The sequence below is a fragment of the Schistocerca nitens genome, chromosome 2, assembly GCF_023898315.1.
Source record: "Schistocerca nitens isolate TAMUIC-IGC-003100 chromosome 2, iqSchNite1.1, whole genome shotgun sequence".
NCBI classification, from domain to species: Eukaryota; Metazoa; Arthropoda; class Insecta; order Orthoptera; family Acrididae; genus Schistocerca; species Schistocerca nitens.
In genome coordinates, this window is record NC_064615.1 from 93,975,746 (window position 1) to 94,003,054 (window position 27,309).

At 45.3% G+C, this 27,309-nt stretch overlaps 40 non-coding genes across 40 annotated transcripts; 19 read left to right on the forward strand and 21 right to left on the reverse strand.

Moving 5' to 3' along the window:
- Window positions 1–291: 291 nt before the first annotated feature.
- Trnay-gua (transfer RNA tyrosine (anticodon GUA)) lies at window positions 292–380 on the reverse strand. Its single transcript is given in 2 exon segments — window positions 292–327; window positions 344–380. It is a non-coding gene; the product is annotated as a tRNA-Tyr (tRNA).
- Window positions 381–628: 248 nt separating this feature from the next.
- On the forward strand, window positions 629–700 carry Trnaq-cug (transfer RNA glutamine (anticodon CUG)). Its single transcript has one exon. It is a non-coding gene; the product is annotated as a tRNA-Gln (tRNA).
- A 358-nt stretch (window positions 701–1,058) lies between these two features.
- On the reverse strand, window positions 1,059–1,147 carry Trnay-gua (transfer RNA tyrosine (anticodon GUA)). Its single transcript is given in 2 exon segments — window positions 1,059–1,094; window positions 1,111–1,147. It is a non-coding gene; the product is annotated as a tRNA-Tyr (tRNA).
- Window positions 1,148–1,395: 248 nt separating this feature from the next.
- On the forward strand, window positions 1,396–1,467 carry Trnaq-cug (transfer RNA glutamine (anticodon CUG)). Its single transcript has one exon. It is a non-coding gene; the product is annotated as a tRNA-Gln (tRNA).
- Window positions 1,468–1,825: 358 nt separating this feature from the next.
- Trnay-gua (transfer RNA tyrosine (anticodon GUA)) lies at window positions 1,826–1,914 on the reverse strand. Its single transcript is given in 2 exon segments — window positions 1,826–1,861; window positions 1,878–1,914. It is a non-coding gene; the product is annotated as a tRNA-Tyr (tRNA).
- A 248-nt stretch (window positions 1,915–2,162) lies between these two features.
- Window positions 2,163–2,234, forward strand: Trnaq-cug (transfer RNA glutamine (anticodon CUG)). Its single transcript has one exon. It is a non-coding gene; the product is annotated as a tRNA-Gln (tRNA).
- Window positions 2,235–2,592: 358 nt separating this feature from the next.
- Trnay-gua (transfer RNA tyrosine (anticodon GUA)) lies at window positions 2,593–2,681 on the reverse strand. The gene is given in 2 exon segments: window positions 2,593–2,628; window positions 2,645–2,681. It is a non-coding gene; the product is annotated as a tRNA-Tyr (tRNA).
- Window positions 2,682–2,929: 248 nt separating this feature from the next.
- On the forward strand, window positions 2,930–3,001 carry Trnaq-cug (transfer RNA glutamine (anticodon CUG)). The gene has a single exon. It is a non-coding gene; the product is annotated as a tRNA-Gln (tRNA).
- Window positions 3,002–3,359: 358 nt separating this feature from the next.
- Window positions 3,360–3,448, reverse strand: Trnay-gua (transfer RNA tyrosine (anticodon GUA)). Its single transcript is given in 2 exon segments — window positions 3,360–3,395; window positions 3,412–3,448. It is a non-coding gene; the product is annotated as a tRNA-Tyr (tRNA).
- Window positions 3,449–3,696: 248 nt separating this feature from the next.
- On the forward strand, window positions 3,697–3,768 carry Trnaq-cug (transfer RNA glutamine (anticodon CUG)). Its single transcript has one exon. It is a non-coding gene; the product is annotated as a tRNA-Gln (tRNA).
- Window positions 3,769–4,126: 358 nt separating this feature from the next.
- Window positions 4,127–4,215, reverse strand: Trnay-gua (transfer RNA tyrosine (anticodon GUA)). Its single transcript is given in 2 exon segments — window positions 4,127–4,162; window positions 4,179–4,215. It is a non-coding gene; the product is annotated as a tRNA-Tyr (tRNA).
- Window positions 4,216–4,463: 248 nt separating this feature from the next.
- Trnaq-cug (transfer RNA glutamine (anticodon CUG)) lies at window positions 4,464–4,535 on the forward strand. Its single transcript has one exon. It is a non-coding gene; the product is annotated as a tRNA-Gln (tRNA).
- Window positions 4,536–4,893: 358 nt separating this feature from the next.
- On the reverse strand, window positions 4,894–4,982 carry Trnay-gua (transfer RNA tyrosine (anticodon GUA)). The gene is given in 2 exon segments: window positions 4,894–4,929; window positions 4,946–4,982. It is a non-coding gene; the product is annotated as a tRNA-Tyr (tRNA).
- Window positions 4,983–11,229: 6,247 nt separating this feature from the next.
- On the reverse strand, window positions 11,230–11,318 carry Trnay-gua (transfer RNA tyrosine (anticodon GUA)). Its single transcript is given in 2 exon segments — window positions 11,230–11,265; window positions 11,282–11,318. It is a non-coding gene; the product is annotated as a tRNA-Tyr (tRNA).
- Window positions 11,319–11,566: 248 nt separating this feature from the next.
- Trnaq-cug (transfer RNA glutamine (anticodon CUG)) lies at window positions 11,567–11,638 on the forward strand. Its single transcript has one exon. It is a non-coding gene; the product is annotated as a tRNA-Gln (tRNA).
- A 358-nt stretch (window positions 11,639–11,996) lies between these two features.
- Trnay-gua (transfer RNA tyrosine (anticodon GUA)) lies at window positions 11,997–12,085 on the reverse strand. The gene is given in 2 exon segments: window positions 11,997–12,032; window positions 12,049–12,085. It is a non-coding gene; the product is annotated as a tRNA-Tyr (tRNA).
- Window positions 12,086–12,333: 248 nt separating this feature from the next.
- Window positions 12,334–12,405, forward strand: Trnaq-cug (transfer RNA glutamine (anticodon CUG)). Its single transcript has one exon. It is a non-coding gene; the product is annotated as a tRNA-Gln (tRNA).
- Window positions 12,406–12,763: 358 nt separating this feature from the next.
- On the reverse strand, window positions 12,764–12,852 carry Trnay-gua (transfer RNA tyrosine (anticodon GUA)). Its single transcript is given in 2 exon segments — window positions 12,764–12,799; window positions 12,816–12,852. It is a non-coding gene; the product is annotated as a tRNA-Tyr (tRNA).
- Window positions 12,853–13,100: 248 nt separating this feature from the next.
- On the forward strand, window positions 13,101–13,172 carry Trnaq-cug (transfer RNA glutamine (anticodon CUG)). Its single transcript has one exon. It is a non-coding gene; the product is annotated as a tRNA-Gln (tRNA).
- Window positions 13,173–13,530: 358 nt separating this feature from the next.
- Window positions 13,531–13,619, reverse strand: Trnay-gua (transfer RNA tyrosine (anticodon GUA)). The gene is given in 2 exon segments: window positions 13,531–13,566; window positions 13,583–13,619. It is a non-coding gene; the product is annotated as a tRNA-Tyr (tRNA).
- A 248-nt stretch (window positions 13,620–13,867) lies between these two features.
- On the forward strand, window positions 13,868–13,939 carry Trnaq-cug (transfer RNA glutamine (anticodon CUG)). The gene has a single exon. It is a non-coding gene; the product is annotated as a tRNA-Gln (tRNA).
- A 358-nt stretch (window positions 13,940–14,297) lies between these two features.
- Window positions 14,298–14,386, reverse strand: Trnay-gua (transfer RNA tyrosine (anticodon GUA)). The gene is given in 2 exon segments: window positions 14,298–14,333; window positions 14,350–14,386. It is a non-coding gene; the product is annotated as a tRNA-Tyr (tRNA).
- A 248-nt stretch (window positions 14,387–14,634) lies between these two features.
- Trnaq-cug (transfer RNA glutamine (anticodon CUG)) lies at window positions 14,635–14,706 on the forward strand. Its single transcript has one exon. It is a non-coding gene; the product is annotated as a tRNA-Gln (tRNA).
- Window positions 14,707–15,064: 358 nt separating this feature from the next.
- Trnay-gua (transfer RNA tyrosine (anticodon GUA)) lies at window positions 15,065–15,153 on the reverse strand. The gene is given in 2 exon segments: window positions 15,065–15,100; window positions 15,117–15,153. It is a non-coding gene; the product is annotated as a tRNA-Tyr (tRNA).
- Window positions 15,154–21,402: 6,249 nt separating this feature from the next.
- Trnay-gua (transfer RNA tyrosine (anticodon GUA)) lies at window positions 21,403–21,491 on the reverse strand. The gene is given in 2 exon segments: window positions 21,403–21,438; window positions 21,455–21,491. It is a non-coding gene; the product is annotated as a tRNA-Tyr (tRNA).
- A 248-nt stretch (window positions 21,492–21,739) lies between these two features.
- On the forward strand, window positions 21,740–21,811 carry Trnaq-cug (transfer RNA glutamine (anticodon CUG)). Its single transcript has one exon. It is a non-coding gene; the product is annotated as a tRNA-Gln (tRNA).
- A 358-nt stretch (window positions 21,812–22,169) lies between these two features.
- On the reverse strand, window positions 22,170–22,258 carry Trnay-gua (transfer RNA tyrosine (anticodon GUA)). Its single transcript is given in 2 exon segments — window positions 22,170–22,205; window positions 22,222–22,258. It is a non-coding gene; the product is annotated as a tRNA-Tyr (tRNA).
- Window positions 22,259–22,506: 248 nt separating this feature from the next.
- On the forward strand, window positions 22,507–22,578 carry Trnaq-cug (transfer RNA glutamine (anticodon CUG)). Its single transcript has one exon. It is a non-coding gene; the product is annotated as a tRNA-Gln (tRNA).
- A 358-nt stretch (window positions 22,579–22,936) lies between these two features.
- On the reverse strand, window positions 22,937–23,025 carry Trnay-gua (transfer RNA tyrosine (anticodon GUA)). Its single transcript is given in 2 exon segments — window positions 22,937–22,972; window positions 22,989–23,025. It is a non-coding gene; the product is annotated as a tRNA-Tyr (tRNA).
- A 248-nt stretch (window positions 23,026–23,273) lies between these two features.
- On the forward strand, window positions 23,274–23,345 carry Trnaq-cug (transfer RNA glutamine (anticodon CUG)). The gene has a single exon. It is a non-coding gene; the product is annotated as a tRNA-Gln (tRNA).
- A 358-nt stretch (window positions 23,346–23,703) lies between these two features.
- Window positions 23,704–23,792, reverse strand: Trnay-gua (transfer RNA tyrosine (anticodon GUA)). The gene is given in 2 exon segments: window positions 23,704–23,739; window positions 23,756–23,792. It is a non-coding gene; the product is annotated as a tRNA-Tyr (tRNA).
- Window positions 23,793–24,040: 248 nt separating this feature from the next.
- Trnaq-cug (transfer RNA glutamine (anticodon CUG)) lies at window positions 24,041–24,112 on the forward strand. The gene has a single exon. It is a non-coding gene; the product is annotated as a tRNA-Gln (tRNA).
- Window positions 24,113–24,470: 358 nt separating this feature from the next.
- Trnay-gua (transfer RNA tyrosine (anticodon GUA)) lies at window positions 24,471–24,559 on the reverse strand. Its single transcript is given in 2 exon segments — window positions 24,471–24,506; window positions 24,523–24,559. It is a non-coding gene; the product is annotated as a tRNA-Tyr (tRNA).
- A 248-nt stretch (window positions 24,560–24,807) lies between these two features.
- Trnaq-cug (transfer RNA glutamine (anticodon CUG)) lies at window positions 24,808–24,879 on the forward strand. The gene has a single exon. It is a non-coding gene; the product is annotated as a tRNA-Gln (tRNA).
- A 358-nt stretch (window positions 24,880–25,237) lies between these two features.
- Trnay-gua (transfer RNA tyrosine (anticodon GUA)) lies at window positions 25,238–25,326 on the reverse strand. The gene is given in 2 exon segments: window positions 25,238–25,273; window positions 25,290–25,326. It is a non-coding gene; the product is annotated as a tRNA-Tyr (tRNA).
- Window positions 25,327–25,574: 248 nt separating this feature from the next.
- Window positions 25,575–25,646, forward strand: Trnaq-cug (transfer RNA glutamine (anticodon CUG)). Its single transcript has one exon. It is a non-coding gene; the product is annotated as a tRNA-Gln (tRNA).
- Window positions 25,647–26,004: 358 nt separating this feature from the next.
- Trnay-gua (transfer RNA tyrosine (anticodon GUA)) lies at window positions 26,005–26,093 on the reverse strand. Its single transcript is given in 2 exon segments — window positions 26,005–26,040; window positions 26,057–26,093. It is a non-coding gene; the product is annotated as a tRNA-Tyr (tRNA).
- Window positions 26,094–26,341: 248 nt separating this feature from the next.
- Window positions 26,342–26,413, forward strand: Trnaq-cug (transfer RNA glutamine (anticodon CUG)). The gene has a single exon. It is a non-coding gene; the product is annotated as a tRNA-Gln (tRNA).
- A 358-nt stretch (window positions 26,414–26,771) lies between these two features.
- On the reverse strand, window positions 26,772–26,860 carry Trnay-gua (transfer RNA tyrosine (anticodon GUA)). The gene is given in 2 exon segments: window positions 26,772–26,807; window positions 26,824–26,860. It is a non-coding gene; the product is annotated as a tRNA-Tyr (tRNA).
- Window positions 26,861–27,108: 248 nt separating this feature from the next.
- On the forward strand, window positions 27,109–27,180 carry Trnaq-cug (transfer RNA glutamine (anticodon CUG)). The gene has a single exon. It is a non-coding gene; the product is annotated as a tRNA-Gln (tRNA).
- The last annotated feature ends 129 nt before the right edge of the window (window positions 27,181–27,309 follow it).

Sequence of the window (27,309 nt, forward strand, 5' to 3'; positions counted from 1 at the left end):
TTTAGTTTCTACGTTTGTGTAAAAAACGAGACGTCTGTGAAACTGTTGAATATTGGTGCGACTATGTGACCTATATAGCACATTAAACGAGTAATGCCTGTAAGAGCAAGCAATTTTACGGTAATTCGAAGAAATATCATTATCCTACGAAGGCTAAGAATCCCATGATTATCAACTAGCTATTATAAGCTGAGCAAATGAATTTCCTTTAAAATAGGTTTAAAACATAGGGAAGTTGTGACCGAGTGGGCATGCTCTGGAGCCTCTTTGCTCCTGAGATTAGAAAAACAGTCCTCTGGGCCGGATTTGAACCAGCGACCTATGGATAACTGTGAATCGCCCACTACAGTCCACCGCTCTACCAACTGAGCTACCAGAGGCTGTGCATGCTTTCTTATTCGTACTGATTGCTTTACGTCCGTCCCTGTCTTTCATTTCCACACACTGCTACTCAGCGCGGTCATATAGACGCACAGGAAATGCAGTCATCGGCTGCAACTGCAAACATTGCCCAGATTAAGTTTTATAATGCTCGATCGTGTCAATTAAGTTAAAAAATGCAAGTAGGAAGTGTCTGAAGTATGCCAGAGTACTGCTAAGTGTATTTACGAGTCCCATGCTCCTGTCTGGTTCCATGTTGTAACGGTTAGCACTCTGGACTCTGAATCCAGCGATCCGAGTTCGAATCTCGGTGGAACCTTGGTTTAGTCCAAATTTTCTGTAATAAGCGTTTCTCGCCGAGCAAGTAGCAGCGATAGGCTCAGGGATTTAGTTTCTACGTTTGTGTAAAAAACGAGACGTCTGTGAAACTGTTGAATATTGGTGCGACTATGTGACCTATATAGCACATTAAACGAGTAATGCCTGTAAGAGCAAGCAATTTTACGGTAATTCGAAGAAATATCATTATCCTACGAAGGCTAAGAATCCCATGATTATCAACTAGCTATTATAAGCTGAGCAAATGAATTTCCTTTAAAATAGGTTTAAAACATAGGGAAGTTGTGACCGAGTGGGCATGCTCTGGAGCCTCTTTGCTCCTGAGATTAGAAAAACAGTCCTCTCGGCCGGATTTGAACCAGCGACCTATGGATAACTGTGAATCGCCCACTACAGTCCACCGCTCTACCAACTGAGCTACCAGAGGCTGTGCATGCTTTCTTATTCGTACTGATTGCTTTACGTCCGTCCCTGTCTTTCATTTCCACACACTGCTACTCAGCGCGGTCATATAGACGCACAGGAAATGCAGTCATCGGCTGCAACTGCAAACATTGCCCAGATTAAGTTTTATAATGCTCGATCGTGTCAATTAAGTTAAAAAATGCAAGTAGGAAGTGTCTGAAGTATGCCAGAGTACTGCTAAGTGTATTTACGAGTCCCATGCTCCTGTCTGGTTCCATGGTGTAACGGTTAGCACTCTGGACTCTGAATCCAGCGATCCGAGTTCGAATCTCGGTGGAACCTTCGTTTAGTCCAAATTTTCTGTAATAAGCGTTTCTCGCCGAGCAAGTAGCAGCGATAGGCTCAGGGATTTAGTTTCTACGTTTGTGTAAAAAACGAGACGTCTGTGAAACTGTTGAATATTGGTGCGACTATGTGACCTATATAGCACATTAAACGAGTAATGCCTGTAAGAGCAAGCAATTTTACGGTAATTCGAAGAAATATCATTATCCTACGAAGGCTAAGAATCCCATGATTATCAACTAGCTATTATAAGCTGAGCAAATGAATTTCCTTTAAAATAGGTTTAAAACATAGGGAAGTTCTGACCGAGTGGGCATGCTCTGGAGCCTCTTTGCTCCTGAGATTAGAAAAACAGTCCTCTGGGCCGGATTTGAACCAGCGACCTATGGATAACTGTGAATCGCCCACTACAGTCCACCGCTCTACCAACTGAGCTACCAGAGGCTGTGCATGCTTTCTTATTCGTACTGATTGCTTTACGTCCGTCCCTGTCTTTCATTTCCACACACTGCTACTCAGCGCGGTCATATAGACGCACAGGAAATGCAGTCATCGGCTGCAACTGCAAACATTGCCCAGATTAAGTTTTATAATGCTCGATCGTGTCAATTAAGTTAAAAAATGCAAGTAGGAAGTGTCTGAAGTATGCCAGAGTACTGCTAAGTGTATTTACGAGTCCCATGCTCCTGTCTGGTTCCATGGTGTAACGGTTAGCACTCTGGACTCTGAATCCAGCGATCCGAGTTCGAATCTCGGTGGAACCTTCGTTTAGTCCAAATTTTCTGTAATAAGCGTTTCTCGCCGAGCAAGTAGCAGCGATTGGCTCAGGGATTTAGTTTCTACGTTTGTGTAAAAAACGAGACGTCTGTGAAACTGTTGAATATTGGTGCGACTATGTGACCTATATAGCACATTAAACGAGTAATGCCTGTAAGAGCAAGCAATTTTACGGTAATTCGAAGAAATATCATTATCCTACGAAGGCTAAGAATCCCATGATTATCAACTAGCTATTATAAGCTGAGCAAATGAATTTCCTTTAAAATAGGTTTAAAACATAGGGAAGTTCTGACCGAGTGGGCATGCTCTGGAGCCTCTTTGCTCCTGAGATTAGAAAAACAGTCCTCTGGGCCGGATTTGAACCAGCGACCTATGGATAACTGTGAATCGCCCACTACAGTCCACCGCTCTACCAACTGAGCTACCAGAGGCTGTGCATGCTTTCTTATTCGTACTGATTGCTTTACGTCCGTCCCTGTCTTTCATTTCCACACACTGCTACTCAGCGCGGTCATATAGACGCACAGGAAATGCAGTCATCGGCTGCAACTGCAAACATTGCCCAGATTAAGTTTTATAATGCTCGATCGTGTCAATTAAGTTAAAAAATGCAAGTAGGAAGTGTCTGAAGTATGCCAGAGTACTGCTAAGTGTATTTACGAGTCCCATGCTCCTGTCTGGTTCCATGGTGTAACGGTTAGCACTCTGGACTCTGAATCCAGCGATCCGAGTTCGAATCTCTGTGGAACCTTCGTTTAGTCCAAATTTTCTGTAATAAGCGTTTCTCGCCGAGCAAGTAGCAGCGATAGGCTCAGGGATTTAGTTTCTACGTTTGTGTAAAAAACGAGACGTCTGTGAAACTGTTGAATATTGGTGCGACTATGTGACCTATATAGCACATTAAACGAGTAATGCCTGTAAGAGCAAGCAATTTTACGGTAATTCGAAGAAATATCATTATCCTACGAAGGCTAAGAATCCCATGATTATCAACTAGCTATTATAAGCTGAGCAAATGAATTTCCTTTAAAATAGGTTTAAAACATAGGGAAGTTCTGACCGAGTGGGCATGCTCTGGAGCCTCTTTGCTCCTGAGATTAGAAAAACAGTCCTCTGGGCCGGATTTGAACCAGCGACCTATGGATAACTGTGAATCGCCCACTACAGTCCACCGCTCTACCAACTGAGCTACCAGAGGCTGTGCATGCTTTCTTATTCGTACTGATTGCTTTACGTCCGTCCCTGTCTTTCATTTCCACACACTGCTACTCAGCGCGGTCATATAGACGCACAGGAAATGCAGTCATCGGCTGCAACTGCAAACATTGCCCAGATTAAGTTTTATAATGCTCGATCGTGTCAATTAAGTTAAAAAATGCAAGTAGGAAGTGTCTGAAGTATGCCAGAGTACTGCTAAGTGTATTTACGAGTCCCATGCTCCTGTCTGGTTCCATGGTGTAACGGTTAGCACTCTGGACTCTGAATCCAGCGATCCGAGTTCGAATCTCGGTGGAACCTTCGTTTAGTCCAAATTTTCTGTAATAAGCGTTTCTCGCCGAGCAAGTAGCAGCGATAGGCTCAGGGATTTAGTTTCTACGTTTGTGTAAAAAACGAGACGTCTGTGAAACTGTTGAATATTGGTGCGACTATGTGACCTATATAGCACATTAAACGAGTAATGCCTGTAAGAGCAAGCAATTTTACGGTAATTCGAAGAAATATCATTATCCTACGAAGGCTAAGAATCCCATGATTATCAACTAGCTATTATAAGCTGAGCAAATGAATTTCCTTTAAAATAGGTTTAAAACATAGGGAAGTTCTGACCGAGTGGGCATGCTCTGGAGCCTCTTTGCTCCTGAGATTAGAAAAACAGTCCTCTGGGCCGGATTTGAACCAGCGACCTATGGATAACTGTGAATCGCCCACTACAGTCCACCGCTCTGCCAACTGAGCTACCAGAGGCTGTGCATGCTTTCTTATTCGTACTGATTGCTTTACGTCCGTCCCTGTCTTTCATTTCCACACACTGCTACTCAGCGCGGTCATATAGACGCACAGGAAATGCAGTCATCGGCTGCAACTGCAAACATTGCCCAGATTAAGTTTTATAATGCTCGATCGTGTCAATTAAGTTAAAAAATGCAAGTAGGAAGTGTCTGAAGTATGCCAGAGTACTGCTAAGTGTATTTACGAGTCCCATGCTCCTGTCTGGTTCCATGGTGTAACGGTTAGCACTCTGGACTCTGAATCCAGCGATCCGAGTTCGAATCTCGGTGGGACCTTCGTTTAGTCCAAATTTTCTGTAATAAGCGTTTCTCGCCGAGCAAGTAGCAGCGATAGGCTCAGGGATTTAGTTTCTACGTTTGTGTAAAAAACGAGACGTCTGTGAAACTGTTGAATATTGGTGCGACTATGTGACCTATATAGCACATTAAACGAGTAATGCCTGTAAGAGCAAGCAATTTTACGGTAATTCGAAGAAATATCATTATCCTACGAAGGCTAAGAATCCCATGATTATCAACTAGCTATTATAAGCTGAGCAAATGAATTTCCTTTAAAATAGGTTTAAAACATAGGGAAGTTCTGACCGAGTGGGCATGCTCTGGAGCCTCTTTGCTCCTGAGATTAGAAAAACAGTCCTCTGGGCCGGATTTGAACCAGCGACCTATGGATAACTGTGAATCGCCCACTACAGTCCACCGCTCTACCAACTGAGCTACCAGAGGCTGTGCATGCTTTCTTATTCGTACTGATTGCTTTACGTCCGTCCCTGTCTTTCATTTCCACACACTGCTACTCAGCGCGGTCATATAGACGCACAGGAAATGCAGTCATCGGCTGCAACTGCAAACATTGCCCAGATTAAGTTTTATAATGCTCGATCGTGTCAATTAAGTTAAAAAATGCAAGTAGGAAGTGTCTGAAGTATGCCAGAGTACTGCTAAGTGTATTTACGAGTCCCATGCTCCTGTCTGGTTCCATGGTGGTAGTCGCGGCCGAACCGCCTTAGCGGTCGGACGTAGCAGCGCAGCGTGCTCGCCGTTTACGCTCGCGTGTGTTTACATTGTGCGCTTTGTGAGTTGTTAGTATTTGTGCAAAATTGAGTCTCAATTAAGGAAGTACACTTTAAAGTTCAGCTTTAGTTTCGATGTCGTGCGTCCTAAGGTTTACGAGTTTGATGATTGGTTTCGTGACACGTTTAAGGTACCTGCAGAAGACTGCCTAGGCATGGGATATGACTTTTTGAGCAACGTTTTCTACGTTAAATTGAAGAACGACGATATCTGCCAGAGGATTATGGCCACTACGAATGGGGTTGCCGAATACAAGACCAGCAATGGCGAGGTGAGTCGTGTTGCCATTACTTATGCAGGACTAGGACTTCGGGCAGTTAAAGTGCACTTGCTACCCTTTGAACTTGACTTTAAGTACATAAAGGACGCCCTCTCGAAGTACGGTACCGTGTACTCAGTAACCGCCGACCGTTGGGGTGGCAATATGTACTATAAAGTTGACAACGGGGTCAGAACTGTCAGGATTGACTTAGAAACTCACATTCCGTCTTTCGTTCATATGTGCGGTTTTAAAGCTCTAGTTGTTTATGAAGGGCAACCCCGCACATGCTCTGTTTGCAACATGTTCGGCCACCTCAGAGCTCAATGTCCGCGCAGGAGACCTGTGCAGTTACCAGCCGAGATAGGGCCGGACGGCCAGCCGCGTGCCCAGTACGCCACCGTAGCCAGCCGCTTGTTTACCGGTGCCGGCCTTTTCGCGAGCTCTGCCGACGACGCGATGTACAGTGCTGCGCACGACACATCTGCCGTCACACATTCCGGTGACGTGGAAATGTCCGACGCTCCGGCAGGTCATAATATCACCACGGACTCACCTATCATTCCAGAACACAGTTCTGTCGGGGGCGAAGCTGCAAAGGAATCTATCCATACCGCAGTTGTAGATGAACCCACAGCGGAGAAAGAAGACACTTCCCAAGAGCTGTCGGAAAACATCCGTTCCGTCACCGAAATTCCTTCACGTGACCCTTTGCATCCCGACCCCGTGAACTCCCGACAGGTGACATTACAACCTGCTGAAACTGTCACAGTTCTTGCAGATTCCCCAGATAGCCACTTAAATACCAACCTTCCGCATGCAGCTTCAGGTTCCCGGAAAGCTAAAAAGGCAGATTGCGATGCACCAAAAGATGCCACACGCAGAGTGTCACCTGATAAAAAGAAACCTCGCGTTGCTCGCGACGGTGCTACACAGACTGCAAAACAGTTGAAGCCCGTGGCGCAACAGGTGGCTGCAAAATTAAAAACCAGCCAATCTGCTGCTCCAGAACCGCCCCCACCCGACGGAGTAGAACCTATGGAATCTGATGACAGCCGGCAGCAGCCTCCGGGCCCTTCATGGGGTTCGGACGATGAGACAGACCGCAACGAGGGCCCCTTATAGGTGTTTGTCCTGCTGTAGTGATGTGTGTATGTGTATGCATAGAGGTGATGGTATTTCCCAGCTTGCGCAATTTCTGCCTCAATGACTGAAATCTTTACGTATAATCTGACGACCATTAACATGAACAGAATCCAGAGCGATGTAAAACTCCGAGCGTTTACCGACTTCATCCGCCGAACGAACGTAGACATTGGGCTACTACAGGAAGTTTGCGTGGAACCGACAGTAGCTGGTTTTACCACTGTAGTAAATATTAGCAAAGAAGACCATACTGGGACCGCAATTTTATTACGAGACGGCATCCCCCACTCAAATGTAGTACGGCTCATTAATGGCAGAGGCATCGCCTGTATAGTTAACGGTATTAAGATTGTCAACTTATATGCACCATCCGGCAGCAACCGCCGACAGGAACGGTCCTCTTTTTATAAAAACGATATCCCCTTTTTAATTGGTGGACATGCTGAGAATTGTATTTTAGGCGGAGATTTTAACTGCGTTCTGTCACCAAAGGATCAAACGCCCAACTTTAATAAGTGCACAGAGCTCGACTGTCTTGTGCAAGGCCTGAAACTACTAGACAGCTGGGAACTTATACACGGCGATCGCGTAGCTTACACGCACATCACCAGTAATTCTGCCAGCAGGATCGACCGGATTTATGTCTCCCTCGCTCTCGGTCGTAGGGTAGCCAACAGTGATATCGCCCCCGTCAGCTTCTCGGACCATAGCGTACACCAGTGCTACGTAAACCTCCAACGCCCACAAGTACCTCGTGGGAGGGGTTATTGGAAACTGAATGTTGGCCTGTTGCAAGACAGAGAGCTGGACGAAGAGATAACACAGGTGTGGGAGCAACTACAGCGCACGCGAACCAGGTATAGGTCTATCACCGAATGGTGGCTCCATAGTGCAAAACCTAAACTTCGGACAACGATTAAACGCTATGCGTATCAGAAATCGTACTGGCATAGGCAGACAATAGAATTTTATTTTTCTGGTCTTCGGGAATTATATCACTGCGCTGACATCACAGCCGTTGACACCTACTGCCGCATCAAGAAATATAAAGCTAAGATTATGACCCTCTATCGCCAGCAAATGGACGTCACCATACGTAGGTCACAGCCCAAGGACATCGCGGCAGATGAGACGGCTTCCCTATACCACACCTTACGAACTCTGCGGAGAGAGAAAGCCAAGCTAATTGAAGAAGTAGAAGATGGAGCCGGAAATGTCTTTACTAAACAACGGGACATCGCATTGCATATATACCACCACTTCAGCGACCTGTATAACAGACAAGAGGTTGACGACGCACTCTGCGACGAAGTTCTCAGGGACATCCCTTCTGTCTTATTACACGAGGACAATGCAACTCTAGAAGCGGCTTTCAGTGCAGAAGACTTAAAACAGGCAGTCTTCAGCGCTGCAAAACGGAAATCCCCTGGCCCCGACGGTCTCGGCGCAGAATTTTATCAGCACTATTGGGACATCCTGGCTCCAACGTTTCTCCAAATCGCTAATGAGATGTGGCGACTTGATTCTGTTCCAAACGAATTGAGGGAAGGCTTTATTGTACTTTTGCCAAAACCAGGCAACAGTCGGAAGATCCAAGGTCTCAGACCAATTACGCTACTCAACTCGGATTTTAAAATCATAACGAGAGCGGTGAAGCAGCGCATGCAACCGGTCCTGAACAAACTCCTTGGAAAACATCAATATGGAGCGGTAGATGGCCGAAGCATAATATCAGCTGCCTGCGATCTCAGGGAAGTGATATGCTCATTAGCGCACACTCAAGAGCCTGGGGCGTTGCTTTTTCTCGATTTTGAAAAAGCGTATGACCGCATCGGTCACGAATACCTGACTAAGGCACTGCTGAAGATGGGTTTTGGCTGCCGTTTCGTCACTCTGCTCCATCAGTTAATTTCCAAAGCCACGTCTCGTGTAATTGTCAATGGTCACTTAACGGACACAATAACGATCAGACGATCCATCCGACAAGGCTGCCCGTTATCGATGGCGTTGTATGCCATAGCTGTCGAGCCTCTGCTTATGACCATAAATGAGAGGTCCAGAGGAATCCCCATTGGAATGCAGAAGATGGCATGTATTGCCTATGCTGATGACGTCTGCTTAGGTGTAACTTCAGAGGCTAATCTACTGGAGATAGGACACATTGTCAACATCTTCAATGCGGTCACCGGCGCGAAGCTGAACAAGAGGAAGACGACGTTGCTACACATCGGGTGCGGAATCGGTGATGTCACCCGTATCGACTGGTGTGCAACGAAAGACCAACACAAATCTCTTGGCGTTTATTGGTGTGCGGTTCCTGATGTTATGGCCACCAAAAACTGGACAGATATGTTGCACAAGATACGAGCAACAACCTGTATTTATTCTGATAGGGAACTGGATCTCTTGCAGAAAGTTCATACAGTTCGCATATCTATAGCGAGCCGTATGTATTACTTAGGCCAAATTTTACCGGTTTCAGATCACCTCGCAGCCAGTATACAAAAAGCTTTCTGTTGGTACGTGCTACGGAGACATATATTTAAAGTCAGCTTTGAAACATTGACCCTACCATCGTCGAGAGGGGGACTTGGTCTCATTAGTACCAAACACAAATGCCGGACATTGTTAATTAACCGCATGAAGAAAATTGTCACGCAAGACACATCGAGTTTCACGAGGACCCTCCTCTCAATCTGGAGGCCATGCAGTCTCAGTCCACCTATAAATGAGGCCACGATACCGATCACCTTTCGCCACATCCGACTATATTACAGTGAATTTAGTTACATTCGCTCCGCAGAGGGCATCCATCCACCGTATACCAACACCAAGATATATAGCTTCCTTACAACCGACGGCAGAACCAACAGAATAACCCAAAAATACCCGCAAATCCAGTGGAATACAGTCTGGAGAACTGTCCATAGTCGCGTATTGCCTTCAAGGGTCGCATCTGCATGGTACTTAGTTATCAACGACAAGGTGCCCACCAATGAACAATTGCACAGGATCCACCTAAGCCCCACACCGAACTGCGACTTATGCGGCTATGTGGACACTATGGCCCACCGGTTAACCTGTAGTACCGCAGGGCCGATCGTCGCTCATATGCGGAGCAACCTGGCGATCATCGACCGTACTGTACCACAAAATGTGGATCCAATGGAATTACTCCGACCGCAAAAAATACGATATCCACGCAGGAAACACAACGCGGCCATATGGATGTTAGGCCACACCATTGCCTTTATCATCAACAATCGCCGTGCATCACTTGACGACTACCTCGCGTACTTGGAATATCAACATGCACTGATCATGCGACACAGGGATTATGCAGACACGTATGGAAATATGTTACAAATTATGGTGATGGGTATGTGAACACCCCTCGGGTTGCACGTTTACGAACAGGCCCACGACGGCACGGCCGCATTTCGCGAGTGACTGCATCAAAGTTATGAGACGACACTTTGGGGTAACGATCTTGGAGAAACTGCAGGAGTGAAAGAGTCAAGATCCGACACGGAAAATGAGTAATCCACTTCACGAGAAGACAAACCTTGAAGCGGTCACCTCGCGACATTCCCATCGTGGAAACTAAGAGTCACGTACTACCACTTTAACCAATTTCTCTTTCTTTGCTTTTTAATTTTGAATGTACCTTTTTTTTTTTTTTCACCCGGCGGAGAGCCGCTTTAATTTCACAAGGAAGAATCCTGATCATATGGAACAATAGAGGTTCATTGAAACAACAAGACACTTGGTCATACTTTTTTTTGCCTGGACAATATTACTTTGCACTTGCACTCCGGTGTCTTCACCTTCACGGCACCATTTTATTTCTCTCGGATGGAGTTTATTGGTTTCCATTGGCAAGGAGCCACTAATTATGATACAAACAAGTAAATACGTAACTAAACTTGAAGGCCGAAGAAGCCGACGCCGTGGAAGGCGATTTTGGTGAGCGTCAGGTCGGGCTGAAGGGGAGGGAAGGAGGCCCGTAAAAAAAAAAAAAAAATAGAAAAAAAAGAAAAAAAACAAAAAAACAAAAAAAATAAAAAAAAATGGTGTAACGGTTAGCACTCTGGACTCTGAATCCAGCGATCCGAGTTCGAATCTCGGTGGAACCTTCGTTTAGTCCAAATTTTCTGTAATAAGCGTTTCTCGCCGAGCAAGTAGCAGCGATAGGCTCAGGGATTTAGTTTCTACGTTTGTGTAAAAAACGAGACGTCTGTGAAACTGTTGAATATTGGTGCGACTATGTGACCTATATAGCACATTAAACGAGTAATGCCTGTAAGAGCAAGCAATTTTACGGTAATTCGAAGAAATATCATTATCCTACGAAGGCTAAGAATCCCATGATTATCAACTAGCTATTATAAGCTGAGCAAATGAATTTCCTTTAAAATAGGTTTAAAACATAGGGAAGTTCTGACCGAGTGGGCATGCTCTGGAGCCTCTTTGCTCCTGAGATTAGAAAAACAGTCCTCTGGGCCGGATTTGAACCAGCGACCTATGGATAACTGTGAATCGCCCACTACAGTCCACCGCTCTACCAACTGAGCTACCAGAGGCTGTGCATGCTTTCTTATTCGTACTGATTGCTTTACGTCCGTCCCTGTCTTTCATTTCCACACACTGCTACTCAGCGCGGTCATATAGACGCACAGGAAATGCAGTCATCGGCTGCAACTGCAAACATTGCCCAGATTAAGTTTTATAATGCTCGATCGTGTCAATTAAGTTAAAAAATGCAAGTAGGAAGTGTCTGAAGTATGCCAGAGTACTGCTAAGTGTATTTACGAGTCCCATGCTCCTGTCTGGTTCCATGGTGTAACGGTTAGCACTCTGGACTCTGAATCCAGCGATCCGAGTTCGAATCTCGGTGGAACCTTCGTTTAGTCCAAATTTTCTGTAATGAGCGTTTCTCGCCGAGCAAGTAGCAGCGATAGGCTCAGGGATTTAGTTTCTACGTTTGTGTAAAAAACGAGACGTCTGTGAAACTGTTGAATATTGGTGCGACTATGTGACCTATATAGCACATTAAACGAGTAATGCCTGTAAGAGCAAGCAATTTTACGGTAATTCGAAGAAATATCATTATCCTACGAAGGCTAAGAATCCCATGATTATCAACTAGCTATTATAAGCTGAGCAAATGAATTTCCTTTAAAATAGGTTTAAAACATAGGGAAGTTCTGACCGAGTGGGCATGCTCTGGAGCCTCTTTGCTCCTGAGATTAGAAAAACAGTCCTCTGGGCCGGATTTGAACCAGCGACCTATGGATAACTGTGAATCGCCCACTACAGTCCACCGCTCTACCAACTGAGCTACCAGAGGCTGTGCATGCTTTCTTATTCGTACTGATTGCTTTACGTCCGTCCCTGTCTTTCATTTCCACACACTGCTACTCAGCGCGGTCATATAGACGCACAGGAAATGCAGTCATCGGCTGCAGCTGCAAACATTGCCCAGATTAAGTTTTATAATGCTCGATCGTGTCAATTAAGTTAAAAAATGCAAGTAGGAAGTGTCTGAAGTATGCCAGAGTACTGCTAAGTGTATTTACGAGTCCCATGCTCCTGTCTGGTTCCATGGTGTAACGGTTAGCACTCTGGACTCTGAATCCAGCGATCCGAGTTCGAATCTCGGTGGAACCTTCGTTTAGTCCAAATTTTCTGTAATGAGCGTTTCTCGCCGAGCAAGTAGCAGCGATAGGCTCAGGGATTTAGTTTCTACGTTTGTGTAAAAAACGAGACGTCTGTGAAACTGTTGAATATTGGTGCGACTATGTGACCTATATAGCACATTAAACGAGTAATGCCTGTAAGAGCAAGCAATTTTACGGTAATTCGAAGAAATATCATTATCCTACGAAGGCTAAGAATCCCATGATTATCAACTAGCTATTATAAGCTGAGCAAATGAATTTCCTTTAAAATAGGTTTAAAACATAGGGAAGTTCTGACCGAGTGGGCATGCTCTGGAGCCTCTTTGCTCCTGAGATTAGAAAAACAGTCCTCTGGGCCGGATTTGAACCAGCGACCTATGGATAACTGTGAATCGCCCACTACAGTCCACCGCTCTACCAACTGAGCTACCAGAGGCTGTGCATGCTTTCTTATTCGTACTGATTGCTTTACGTCCGTCCCTGTCTTTCATTTCCACACACTGCTACTCAGCGCGGTCATATAGACGCACAGGAAATGCAGTCATCGGCTGCAACTGCAAACATTGCCCAGATTAAGTTTTATAATACTCGATCGTGTCAATTAAGTTAAAAAATGCAAGTAGGAAGTGTCTGAAGTATGCCAGAGTACTGCTAAGTGTATTTACGAGTCCCATGCTCCTGTCTGGTTCCATGGTGTAACGGTTAGCACTCTGGACTCTGAATCCAGCGATCCGAGTTCGAATCTCTGTGGAACCTTCGTTTAGTCCAAATTTTCTGTAATAAGCGTTTCTCGCCGAGCAAGTAGCAGCAATAGGCTCAGGGATTTAGTTTCTACGTTTGTGTAAAAAACGAGACGTCTGTGAAACTGTTGAATATTGGTGCGACTATGTGACCTATATAGCACATTAAACGAGTAATGCCTGTAAGAGCAAGCAATTTTACGGTAATTCGAAGAAATATCATTATCCTACGAAGGCTAAGAATCCCATGATTATCAACTAGCTATTATAAGCTGAGCAAATGAATTTCCTTTAAAATAGGTTTAAAACATAGGGAAGTTCTGACCGAGTGGGCATGCTCTGGAGCCTCTTTGCTCCTGAGATTAGAAAAACAGTCCTCTGGGCCGGATTTGAACCAGCGACCTATGGATAACTGTGAATCGCCCACTACAGTCCACCGCTCTACCAACTGAGCTACCAGAGGCTGTGCATGCTTTCTTATTCGTACTGATTGCTTTACGTCCGTCCCTGTCTTTCATTTCCACACACTGCTACTCAGCGCGGTCATATAGACGCACAGGAAATGCAGTCATCGGCTGCAACTGCAAACATTGCCCAGATTAAGTTTTATAATGCTCGATCGTGTCAATTAAGTTAAAAAATGCAAGTAGGAAGTGTCTGAAGTATGCCAGAGTACTGCTAAGTGTATTTACGAGTCCCATGCTCCTGTCTGGTTCCATGGTGTAACGGTTAGCACTCTGGACTCTGAATCCAGCGATCCGAGTTCGAATCTCGGTGGAACCTTGGTTTAGTCCAAATTTTCTGTAATAAGCGTTTCTCGCCGAGCAAGTAGCAGCGATAGGCTCAGGGATTTAGTTTCTACGTTTGTGTAAAAAACGAGACGTCTGTGAAACTGTTGAATATTGGTGCGACTATGTGACCTATATAGCACATTAAACGAGTAATGCCTGTAAGAGCAAGCAATTTTACGGTAATTCGAAGAAATATCATTATCCTACGAAGGCTAAGAATCCCATGATTATCAACTAGCTATTATAAGCTGAGCAAATGAATTTCCTTTAAAATAGGTTTAAAACATAGGGAAGTTCTGACCGAGTGGGCATGCTCTGGAGCCTCTTTGCTCCTGAGATTAGAAAAACAGTCCTCTGGGCCGGATTTGAACCAGCGACCTATGGATAACTGTGAATCGCCCACTACAGTCCACCGCTCTACCAACTGAGCTACCAGAGGCTGTGCATGCTTTCTTATTCGTACTGATTGCTTTACGTCCGTCCCTGTCTTTCATTTCCACACACTGCTACTCAGCGCGGTCATATAGACGCACAGGAAATGCAGTCATCGGCTGCAACTGCAAACATTGCCCAGATTAAGTTTTATAATGCTCGATCGTGTCAATTAAGTTAAAAAATGCAAGTAGGAAGTGTCTGAAGTATGCCAGAGTACTGCTAAGTGTATTTACGAGTCCCATGCTCCTGTCTGGTTCCATGGTGTAACGGTTAGCACTCTGGACTCTGAATCCAGCGATCCGAGTTCGAATCTCGGTGGGACCTTCGTTTAGTCCAAATTTTCTGTAATAAGCGTTTCTCGCCGAGCAAGTAGCAGCGATAGGCTCAGGGATTTAGTTTCTACGTTTGTGTAAAAAACGAGACGTCTGTGAAACTGTTGAATATTGGTGCGACTATGTGACCTATATAGCACATTAAACGAGTAATGCCTGTAAGAGCAAGCAATTTTACGGTAATTCGAAGAAATATCATTATCCTACGAAGGCTAAGAATCCCATGATTATCAACTAGCTATTATAAGCTGAGCAAATGAATTTCCTTTAAAATAGGTTTAAAACATAGGGAAGTTCTGACCGAGTGGGCATGCTCTGGAGCCTCTTTGCTCCTGAGATTAGAAAAACAGTCCTCTGGGCCGGATTTGAACCAGCGACCTATGGATAACTGTGAATCGCCCACTACAGTCCACCGCTCTACCAACTGAGCTACCAGAGGCTGTGCATGCTTTCTTATTCGTACTGATTGCTTTACGTCCGTCCCTGTCTTTCATTTCCACACACTGCTACTCAGCGCGGTCATATAGACGCACAGGAAATGCAGTCATCGGCTGCAACTGCAAACATTGCCCAGATTAAGTTTTATAATGCTCGATCGTGTCAATTAAGTTAAAAAATGCAAGTAGGAAGTGTCTGAAGTATGCCAGAGTACTGCTAAGTGTATTTACGAGTCCCATGCTCCTGTCTGGTTCCATGGTGGTAGTCGCGGCCGAACCGCCTTAGCGGTCGGACGTAGCAGCGCAGCGTGCTCGCCGTTTACGCTCGCGTGTGTTTACATTGTGCGCTTTGTGAGTTGTTAGTATTTGTGCAAAATTGAGTCTCAATTAAGGAAGTACACTTTAAAGTTCAGCTTTAGTTTCGATGTCGTGCGTCCTAAGGTTTACGAGTTTGATGATTGGTTTCGTGACACGTTTAAGGTACCTGCAGAAGACTGCCTAGGCATGGGATATGACTTTTTGAGCAACGTTTTCTACGTTAAATTGAAGAACGACGATATCTGCCAGAGGATTATGGCCACTACGAATGGGGTTGCCGAATACAAGACCAGCAATGGCGAGGTGAGTCGTGTTGCCATTACTTATGTAGGACTAGGACTTCGGGCAGTTAAAGTGCACTTGCTACCCTTTGAACTTGACTTTAAGTACATCAAGGACGCCCTCTCGAAGTACGGTACCGTGTACTCAGTAACCGCCGACCGTTGGGGTGGCAATATGTACTATAAAGTTGACAACGGGGTCAGAACTGTCAGGATTGACTTAGAAACTCACATTCCGTCTTTCGTTCATATGTGCGGTTTTAAAGCTCTAGTTGTTTATGAAGGGCAACCCCGCACATGCTCTGTTTGCAACATGTTCGGCCACCTCAGAGCTCAATGTCCGCGCAGGAGACCTGTGCAGTTACCAGCCGAGATAGGGCCGGACGGCCAGCCGCGTGCCCAGTACGCCACCGTAGCCAGCCGCTTGTTTACCGGTGCCGGCCTTTTCGCGAGCTCTGCCGACGACGCGATGTACAGTGCTGCGCACGACACATCTGCCGTCACACATTCCGGTGACGTGGAAATGTCCGACGCTCCGGCAGGTCATAATATCACCACGGACTCACCTATCATTCCAGAACACAGTTCTGTCGGGGGCGAAGCTGCAAAGGAATCTATCCATACCGCAGTTGTAGATGAACCCACAGCGGAGAAAGAAGACACTTCCCAAGAGCTGTCGGAAAACATCCGTTCCGTCACCGAAATTCCTTCACGTGACCCTTTGCATCCCGACCCCGTGAACTCCCGACAGGTGACATTACAACCTGCTGAAACTGTCACAGTTCTTGCAGATTCCCCAGATAGCCACTTAAATACCAACCTTCCGCATGCAGCTTCAGGTTCCCGGAAAGCTAAAAAGGCAGATTGCGATGCACCAAAAGATGCCACACGCAGAGTGTCACCTGATAAAAAGAAACCTCGCGTTGCTCGCGACGGTGCTACACAGACTGCAAAACAGTTGAAGCCCGTGGCGCAACAGGTGGCTGCAAAATTAAAAACCAGCCAATCTGCTGCTCCAGAACCGCCCCCACCCGACGGAGTAGAACCTATGGAATCTGATGACAGCCGGCAGCAGCCTCCGGGCCCTTCATGGGGTTCGGACGATGAGACAGACCGCAACGAGGGCCCCTTATAGGTGTTTGTCCTGCTGTAGTGATGTGTGTATGTGTATGCATAGAGGTGATGGTATTTCCCAGCTTGCGCAATTTCTGCCTCAATGACTGAAATCTTTACGTATAATCTGACGACCATTAACATGAACAGAATCCAGAGCGATGTAAAACTCCGAGCGTTTACCGACTTCATCCGCCGAACGAACGTAGACATTGGGCTACTACAGGAAGTTTGCGTGGAACCGACAGTAGCTGGTTTTACCACTGTAGTAAATATTAGCAAAGAAGACCATACTGGGACCGCAATTTTATTACGAGACGGCATCCCCCACTCAAATGTAGTACGGCTCATTAATGGCAGAGGCATCGCCTGTATAGTTAACGGTATTAAGATTGTCAACTTATATGCACCATCCGGCAGCAACCGCCGACAGGAACGGTCCTCTTTTTATAAAAACGATATCCCCTTTTTAATTGGTGGACATGCTGAGAATTGTATTTTAGGCGGAGATTTTAACTGCGTTCTGTCACCAAAGGATCAAACGCCCAACTTTAATAAGTGCACAGAGCTCGACTGTCTTGTGCAAGGCCTGAAACTACTAGACAGCTGGGAACTTATACACGGCGATCGCGTAGCTTACACGCACATCACCAGTAATTCTGCCAGCAGGATCGACCGGATTTATGTCTCCCTCGCTCTCGGTCGTAGGGTAGCCAACAGTGATATCGCCCCCGTCAGCTTCTCGGACCATAGCGTACACCAGTGCTACGTAAACCTCCAACGCCCACAAGTACCTCGTGGGAGGGGTTATTGGAAACTGAATGTTGGCCTGTTGCAAGACAGAGAGCTGGACGAAGAGATAACACAGGTGTGGGAGCAACTACAGCGCACGCGAACCAGGTATAGGTCTATCACCGAATGGTGGCTCCATAGTGCAAAACCTAAACTTCGGACAACGATTAAACGCTATGCGTATCAGAAATCGTACTGGCATAGGCAGACAATAGAATTTTATTTTTCTGGTCTTCGGGAATTATATCACTGCGCTGACATCACAGCCGTTGACACCTACTGCCGCATCAAGAAATATAAAGCTAAGATTATGACCCTCTATCGCCAGCAAATGGACGTCACCATACGTAGGTCACAGCCCAAGGACATCGCGGCAGATGAGACGGCTTCCCTATACCACACCTTACGAACTCTGCGGAGAGAGAAAGCCAAGCTAATTGAAGAAGTAGAAGATGGAGCCGGAAATGTCTTTACTAAACAACGGGACATCGCATTGCATATATACCACCACTTCAGCGACCTGTATAACAGACAAGAGGTTGACGACGCACTCTGCGACGAAGTTCTCAGGGACATCCCTTCTGTCTTATTACACGAGGACAATGCAACTCTAGAAGCGGCTTTCAGTGCAGAAGACTTAAAACAGGCAGTCTTCAGCGCTGCAAAACGGAAATCCCCTGGCCCCGACGGTCTCGGCGCAGAATTTTATCAGCACTATTGGGACATCCTGGCTCCAACGTTTCTCCAAATCGCTAATGAGATGTGGCGACTTGATTCTGTTCCAAACGAATTGAGGGAAGGCTTTATTGTACTTTTGCCAAAACCAGGCAACAGTCGGAAGATCCAAGGTCTCAGACCAATTACGCTACTCAACTCGGATTTTAAAATCATAACGAGAGCGGTGAAGCAGCGCATGCAACCGGTCCTGAACAAACTCCTTGGAAAACATCAATATGGAGCGGTAGATGGCCGAAGCATAATATCAGCTGCCTGCGATCTCAGGGAAGTGATATGCTCATTAGCGCACACTCAAGAGCCTGGGGCGTTGCTTTTTCTCGATTTTGAAAAAGCGTATGACCGCATCGGTCACGAATACCTGACTAAGGCACTGCTGAAGATGGGTTTTGGCTGCCGTTTCGTCACTCTGCTCCATCAGTTAATTTCCAAAGCCACGTCTCGTGTAATTGTCAATGGTCACTTAACGGACACAATAACGATCAGACGATCCATCCGACAAGGCTGCCCGTTATCGATGGCGTTGTATGCCATAGCTGTCGAGCCTCTGCTTATGACCATAAATGAGAGGTCCAGAGGAATCCCCATTGGAATGCAGAAGATGGCATGTATTGCCTATGCTGATGACGTCTGCTTAGGTGTAACTTCAGAGGCTAATCTACTGGAGATAGGACACATTGTCAACATCTTCAATGCGGTCACCGGCGCGAAGCTGAACAAGAGGAAGACGACGTTGCTACACATCGGGTGCGGAATCGGTGATGTCACCCGTATCGACTGGTGTGCAACGAAAGACCAACACAAATCTCTTGGCGTTTATTGGTGTGCGGTTCCTGATGTTATGGCCACCAAAAACTGGACAGATATGTTGCACAAGATACGAGCAACAACCTGTATTTATTCTGATAGGGAACTGGATCTCTTGCAGAAAGTTCATACAGTTCGCATATCTATAGCGAGCCGTATGTATTACTTAGGCCAAATTTTACCGGTTTCAGATCACCTCGCAGCCAGTATACAAAAAGCTTTCTGTTGGTACGTGCTACGGAGACATATATTTAAAGTCAGCTTTGAAACATTGACCCTACCATCGTCGAGAGGGGGACTTGGTCTCATTAGTACCAAACACAAATGCCGGACATTGTTAATTAACCGCATGAAGAAAATTGTCACGCAAGACACATCGAGTTTCACGAGGACCCTCCTCTCAATCTGGAGGCCATGCAGTCTCAGTCCACCTATAAATGAGGCCACGATACCGATCACCTTTCGCCACATCCGACTATATTACAGTGAATTTAGTTACATTCGCTCCGCAGAGGGCATCCATCCACCGTATACCAACACCAAGATATATAGCTTCCTTACAACCGACGGCAGAACCAACAGAATAACCCAAAAATACCCGCAAATCCAGTGGAATACAGTCTGGAGAACTGTCCATAGTCGCGTATTGCCTTCAAGGGTCGCATCTGCATGGTACTTAGTTATCAACGACAAGGTGCCCACCAATGAACAATTGCACAGGATCCACCTAAGCCCCACACCGAACTGCGACTTATGCGGCTATGTGGACACTATGGCCCACCGGTTAACCTGTAGTACCGCAGGGCCGATCGTCGCTCATATGCGGAGCAACCTGGCGATCATCGACCGTACTGTACCACAAAATGTGGATCCAATGGAATTACTCCGACCGCAAAAAATACGATATCCACGCAGGAAACACAACGCGGCCATATGGATGTTAGGCCACACCATTGCCTTTATCATCAACAATCGCCGTGCATCACTTGACGACTACCTCGCGTACTTGGAATATCAACATGCACTGATCATGCGACACAGGGATTATGCAGACACGTATGGAAATATGTTACAAATTATGGTGATGGGTATGTGAACACCCCTCGGGTTGCACGTTTACGAACAGGCCCACGACGGCACGGCCGCATTTCGCGAGTGACTGCATCAAAGTTATGAGACGACACTTTGGGGTAACGATCTTGGAGAAACTGCAGGAGTGAAAGAGTCAAGATCCGACACGGAAAATGAGTAATCCACTTCACGAGAAGACAAACCTTGAAGCGGTCACCTCGCGACATTCCCATCGTGGAAACTAAGAGTCACGTACTACCACTTTAACCAATTTCTCTTTCTTTGCTTTTTAATTTTGAATGTACCTTTTTTTTTTTTTTTCACCCGGCGGAGAGCCGCTTTAATTTCACAAGGAAGAATCCTGATCATATGGAACAATAGAGGTTCATTGAAACAACAAGACACTTGGTCATACTTTTTTTTGCCTGGACAATATTACTTTGCACTTGCACTCCGGTGTCTTCACCTTCACGGCACCATTTTATTTCTCTCGGATGGAGTTTATTGGTTTCCATTGGCAAGGAGCCACTAATTATGATACAAACAAGTAAATACGTAACTAAACTTGAAGGCCGAAGAAGCCGACGCCGTGGAAGGCGATTTTGGTGAGCGTCAGGTCGGGCTGAAGGGGAGGGAAGGAGGCCCGTAAAAAAAAAAAAAAATAGAAAAAAAAGAAAAAAAAAACAAAAAAACAAAAAAAATAAAAAAAAATGGTGTAACGGTTAGCACTCTGGACTCTGAATCCAGCGATCCGAGTTCGAATCTCGGTGGAACCTTCGTTTAGTCCAAATTTTCTGTAATAAGCGTTTCTCGCCGAGCAAGTAGCAGCGATAGGCTCAGGGATTTAGTTTCTACGTTTGTGTAAAAAACGAGACGTCTGTGAAACTGTTGAATATTGGTGCGACTATGTGACCTATATAGCACATTAAACGAGTAATGCCTGTAAGAGCAAGCAATTTTACGGTAATTCGAAGAAATATCATTATCCTACGAAGGCTAAGAATCCCATGATTATCAACTAGCTATTATAAGCTGAGCAAATGAATTTCCTTTAAAATAGGTTTAAAACATAGGGAAGTTCTGACCGAGTGGGCATGCTCTGGAGCCTCTTTGCTCCTGAGATTAGAAAAACAGTCCTCTGGGCCGGATTTGAACCAGCGACCTATGGATAACTGTGAATCGCCCACTACAGTCCACCGCTCTACCAACTGAGCTACCAGAGGCTGTGCATGCTTTCTTATTCGTACTGATTGCTTTACGTCCGTCCCTGTCTTTCATTTCCACACACTGCTACTCAGCGCGGTCATATAGACGCACAGGAAATGCAGTCATCGGCTGCAACTGCAAACATTGCCCAGATTAAGTTTTATAATGCTCGATCGTGTCAATTAAGTTAAAAAATGCAAGTAGGAAGTGTCTGAAGTATGCCAGAGTACTGCTAAGTGTATTTACGAGTCCCATGCTCCTGTCTGGTTCCATGGTGTAACGGTTAGCACTCTGGACTCTGAATCCAGCGATCCGAGTTCGAATCTCGGTGGAACCTTCGTTTAGTCCAAATTTTCTGTAATGAGCGTTTCTCGCCGAGCAAGTAGCAGCGATAGGCTCAGGGATTTAGTTTCTACGTTTGTGTAAAAAACGAGACGTCTGTGAAACTGTTGAATATTGGTGCGACTATGTGACCTATATAGCACATTAAACGAGTAATGCCTGTAAGAGCAAGCAATTTTACGGTAATTCGAAGAAATATCATTATCCTACGAAGGCTAAGAATCCCATGATTATCAACTAGCTATTATAAGCTGAGCAAATGAATTTCCTTTAAAATAGGTTTAAAACATAGGGAAGTTCTGACCGAGTGGGCATGCTCTGGAGCCTCTTTGCTCCTGAGATTAGAAAAACAGTCCTCTGGGCCGGATTTGAACCAGCGACCTATGGATAACTGTGAATCGCCCACTACAGTCCACCGCTCTACCAACTGAGCTACCAGAGGCTGTGCATGCTTTCTTATTCCTACTGATTGCTTTACGTCCGTCCCTGTCTTTCATTTCCACACACTGCTACTCAGCGCGGTCATATAGACGCACAGGAAATGCAGTCATCGGCTGCAGCTGCAAACATTGCCCAGATTAAGTTTTATAATGCTCGATCGTGTCAATTAAGTTAAAAAATGCAAGTAGGAAGTGTCTGAAGTATGCCAGAGTACTGCTAAGTGTATTTACGAGTCCCATGCTCCTGTCTGGTTCCATGGTGTAACGGTTAGCACTCTGGACTCTGAATCCAGCGATCCGAGTTCGAATCTCGGTGGAACCTTCGTTTAGTCCAAATTTTCTGTAATGAGCGTTTCTCGCCGAGCAAGTAGCAGCGATAGGCTCAGGGATTTAGTTTCTACGTTTGTGTAAAAAACGAGACGTCTGTGAAACTGTTGAATATTGGTGCGACTATGTGACCTATATAGCACATTAAACGAGTAATGCCTGTAAGAGCAAGCAATTTTACGGTAATTCGAAGAAATATCATTATCCTACGAAGGCTAAGAATCCCATGATTATCAACTAGCTATTATAAGCTGAGCAAATGAATTTCCTTTAAAATAGGTTTAAAACATAGGGAAGTTCTGACCGAGTGGGCATGCTCTGGAGCCTCTTTGCTCCTGAGATTAGAAAAACAGTCCTCTGGGCCGGATTTGAACCAGCGACCTATGGATAACTGTGAATCGCCCACTACAGTCCACCGCTCTACCAACTGAGCTACCAGAGGCTGTGCATGCTTTCTTATTCGTACTGATTGCTTTACGTCCGTCCCTGTCTTTCATTTCCACACACTGCTACTCAGCGCGGTCATATAGACGCACAGGAAATGCAGTCATCGGCTGCAACTGCAAACATTGCCCAGATTAAGTTTTATAATACTCGATCGTGTCAATTAAGTTAAAAAATGCAAGTAGGAAGTGTCTGAAGTATGCCAGAGTACTGCTAAGTGTATTTACGAGTCCCATGCTCCTGTCTGGTTCCATGGTGTAACGGTTAGCACTCTGGACTCTGAATCCAGCGATCCGAGTTCGAATCTCGGTGGAACCTTCGTTTAGTCCAAATTTTCTGTAATAAGCGTTTCTCGCCGAGCAAGTAGCAGCGATAGGCTCAGGGATTTAGTTTCTACGTTTGTGTAAAAAACGAGACGTCTGTGAAACTGTTGAATATTGGTGCGACTATGTGACCTATATAGCACATTAAACGAGTAATGCCTGTAAGAGCAAGCAATTTTACGGTAATTCGAAGAAATATCATTATCCTACGAAGGCTAAGAATCCCATGATTATCAACTAGCTATTATAAGCTGAGCAAATGAATTTCCTTTAAAATAGGTTTAAAACATAGGGAAGTTCTGACCGAGTGGGCATGCTCTGGAGCCTCTTTGCTCCTGAGATTAGAAAAACAGTCCTCTGGGCCGGATTTGAACCAGCGACCTATGGATAACTGTGAATCGCCCACTACAGTCCACCGCTCTACCAACTGAGCTACCAGAGGCTGTGCATGCTTTCTTATTCGTACTGATTGCTTTACGTCCGTCCCTGTCTTTCATTTCCACACACTGCTACTCAGCGCGGTCATATAGACGCACAGGAAATGCAGTCATCGGCTGCAACTGCAAACATTGCCCAGATTAAGTTTTATAATGCTCGATCGTGTCAATTAAGTTAAAAAATGCAAGTAGGAAGTGTCTGAAGTATGCCAGAGTACTGCTAAGTGTATTTACGAGTCCCATGCTCCTGTCTGGTTCCATGGTGTAACGGTTAGCACTCTGGACTCTGAATCCAGCGATCCGAGTTCGAATCTCGGTGGAACCTTCGTTTAGTCCAAATTTTCTGTAATAAGCGTTTCTCGCCGAGCAAGTAGCAGCGATAGGCTCAGGGATTTAGTTTCTACGTTTGTGTAACAAACGAGACGTCTGTGAAACTGTTGAATATTGGTGCGACTATGTGACCTATATAGCACATTAAACGAGTAATGCCTGTAAGAGCAAGCAATTTTACGGTAATTCGAAGAAATATCATTATCCTACGAAGGCTAAGAATCCCATGATTATCAACTAGCTATTATAAGCTGAGCAAATGAATTTCCTTTAAAATAGGTTTAAAACATAGGGAAGTTCTGACCGAGTGGGCATGCTCTGGAGCCTCTTTGCTCCTGAGATTAGAAAAACAGTCCTCTGGGCCGGATTTGAACCAGCGACCTATGGATAACTGTGAATCGCCCACTACAGTCCACCGCTCTACCAACTGAGCTACCAGAGGCTGTGCATACTTTCTTATTCGTACTGATTGCTTTACGTCCGTCCCTGTCTTTCATTTCCACACATTGCTACTCAGCGCGGTCATATAGACGCACAGGAAATGCAGTCATCGGCTGCAACTGCAAACATTGCCCAGATTAAGTTTTATAATGCTCGATCGTGTCGATTAAGTTAAAAAATGCAAGTAGGAAGTGTCTGAAGTATGCCAGAGTACTGCTAAGTGTATTTACGAGTCCCATGCTCCTGTCTGGTTCCATGGTGTAACGGTTAGCACTCTGGACTCTGAATCCAGCGATCCGAGTTCGAATCTCGGTGGGACCTTCGTTTAGTCCAAATTTTCTGTAATAAGCGTTTCTCGCCGAGCAAGTAGCAGCGATAGGCTCAAGGATTTAGTTTCTACGTTTGTGTAAAAAACGAGACGTCTGTGAAACTGTTGAATATTGGTGCGACTATGTGACCTATATAGCACATTAAACGAGTAATGCCTGTAAGAGCAAGCAATTTTACGGTAATTCGAAGAAATATCATTATCCTACGAAGGCTAAGAATCCCATGATTATCAACTAGCTATTATAAGCTGAGCAAATGAATTTCCTTTAAAATAGGTTTAAAACATAGGGAAGTTCTGACCGAGTGGGCATGCTCTGGAGCCTCTTTGCTCCTGAGATTAGAAAAACAGTCCTCTGGGCCGGATTTGAACCAGCGACCTATGGATAACTGTGAATCGCCCACTACAGTCCACCGCTCTACCAACTGAGCTACCAGAGGCTGTGCATGCTTTCTTATTCGTACTGATTGCTTTACGTCCGTCCCTGTCTTTCATTTCCACACACTGCTACTCAGCGCGGTCATATAGACGCACAGGAAATGCAGTCATCGGCTGCAACTGCAAACATTGCCCAGATTAAGTTTTATAATGCTCGATCGTGTCAATTAAGTTAAAAAATGCAAGTAGGAAGTGTCTGAAGTATGCCAGAGTACTGCTAAGTGTATTTACGAGTCCCATGCTCCTGTCTGGTTCCATGGTGTAACGGTTAGCACTCTGGACTCTGAATCCAGCGATCCGAGTTCGAATCTCGGTGGAACCTTCGTTTAGTCCAAATTTTCTGTAATAAGCGTTTCTCGCCGAGCAAGTAGCAGCGATAGGCTCAGGGATTTAGTTTCTACGTTTGTGTAAAAAACGAGACGTCTGTGAAACTGTTGAATATTGGTGCGACTATGTGACCTATATAGCACATTAAACGAGTAATGCCTGTAAGAGCAAGCAATTTTACGGTAATTCGAAGAAATATCATTATCCTACGAAGGCTAAGAATCCCATGATTATCAACTAGCTATTATAAGCTGAGCAAATGAATTTCCTTTAAAATAGGTTTAAAACATAGGGAAGTTCTGACCGAGTGGGCATGCTCTGGAGCCTCTTTGCTCCTGAGATTAGAAAAACAGTCCTCTGGGCCGGACTTGAACCAGCGACCTATGGATAACTGTGAATCGCCCACTACAGTCCACCGCTCTACCAACTGAGCTACCAGAGGCTGTGCATGCTTTCTTATTCGTACTGATTGCTTTACGTCCGTCCCTGTCTTTCATTTCCACACACTGCTACTCAGCGCGGTCATATAGACGCACAGGAAATGCAGTCATCGGCTGCAACTGCAAACATTGCCCAGATTAAGTTTTATAATGCTCGATCGTGTCAATTAAGTTAAAAAATGCAAGTAGGAAGTGTCTGAAGTATGCCAGAGTACTGCTAAGTGTATTTACGAGTCCCATGCTCCTGTCTGGTTCCGTGGTGTAACGGTTAGCACTCTGGACTCTGAATCCAGCGATCCGAGTTCGAATCTCGGTGGGACCTTCGTTTAGTCCAAATTTTCTGTAATAAGCGTTTCTCGCCGAGCAAGTAGCAGCGATAGGCTCAGGGATTTAGTTTCTACGTTTGTGTAAAAAACGAGACGTCTGTGAAACTGTTGAATATTGGTGCGACTATGTGACCTATATAGCACATTAAACGAGTAATGCCTGTAAGAGCAAGCAATTTTACGGTAATTCGAAGAAATATCATTATCCTACGAAGGCTAAGAATCCCATGATTATCAACTAGCTATTATAAGCTGAGCAAATGAATTTCCTTTAAAATAGGTTTAAAACATAGGGAAGTTCTGACCGAGTGGGCATGCTCTGGAGCCTCTTTGCTCCTGAGATTAGAAAAACAGTCCTCTGGGCCGGATTTGAACCAGCGACCTATGGATAACTGTGAATCGCCCACTACAGTCCACCGCTCTACCAACTGAGCTACCAGAGGCTGTGCATGCTTTCTTATTCGTACTGATTGCTTTACGTCCGTCCCTGTCTTTCATTTCCACACACTGCTACTCAGCGCGGTCATATAGACGCACAGGAAATGCAGTCATCGGCTGCAACTGCAAACATTGCCCAGATTAAGTTTTATAATGCTCGATCGTGTCAATTAAGTTAAAAAATGCAAGTAGGAAGTGTCTGAAGTATGCCAGAGAACTGCTAAGTGTATTTACGAGTCCCATGCTCCTGTCTGGTTCCATGGTGTAACGGTTAGCACTCTGGACTCTGAATCCAGCGATCCGAGTTCGAATCTCGGTGGAACCTTCGTTTAGTCCAAATTTTCTGTAATAAGGGTTTCTCGCCGAGCAAGTAGCAGCGATAGGCTCAGGGATTTAGTTTCTACGTTTGTGTAAAAAACGAGACGTCTGTGAAACTGTTGAATATTGGTGCGAC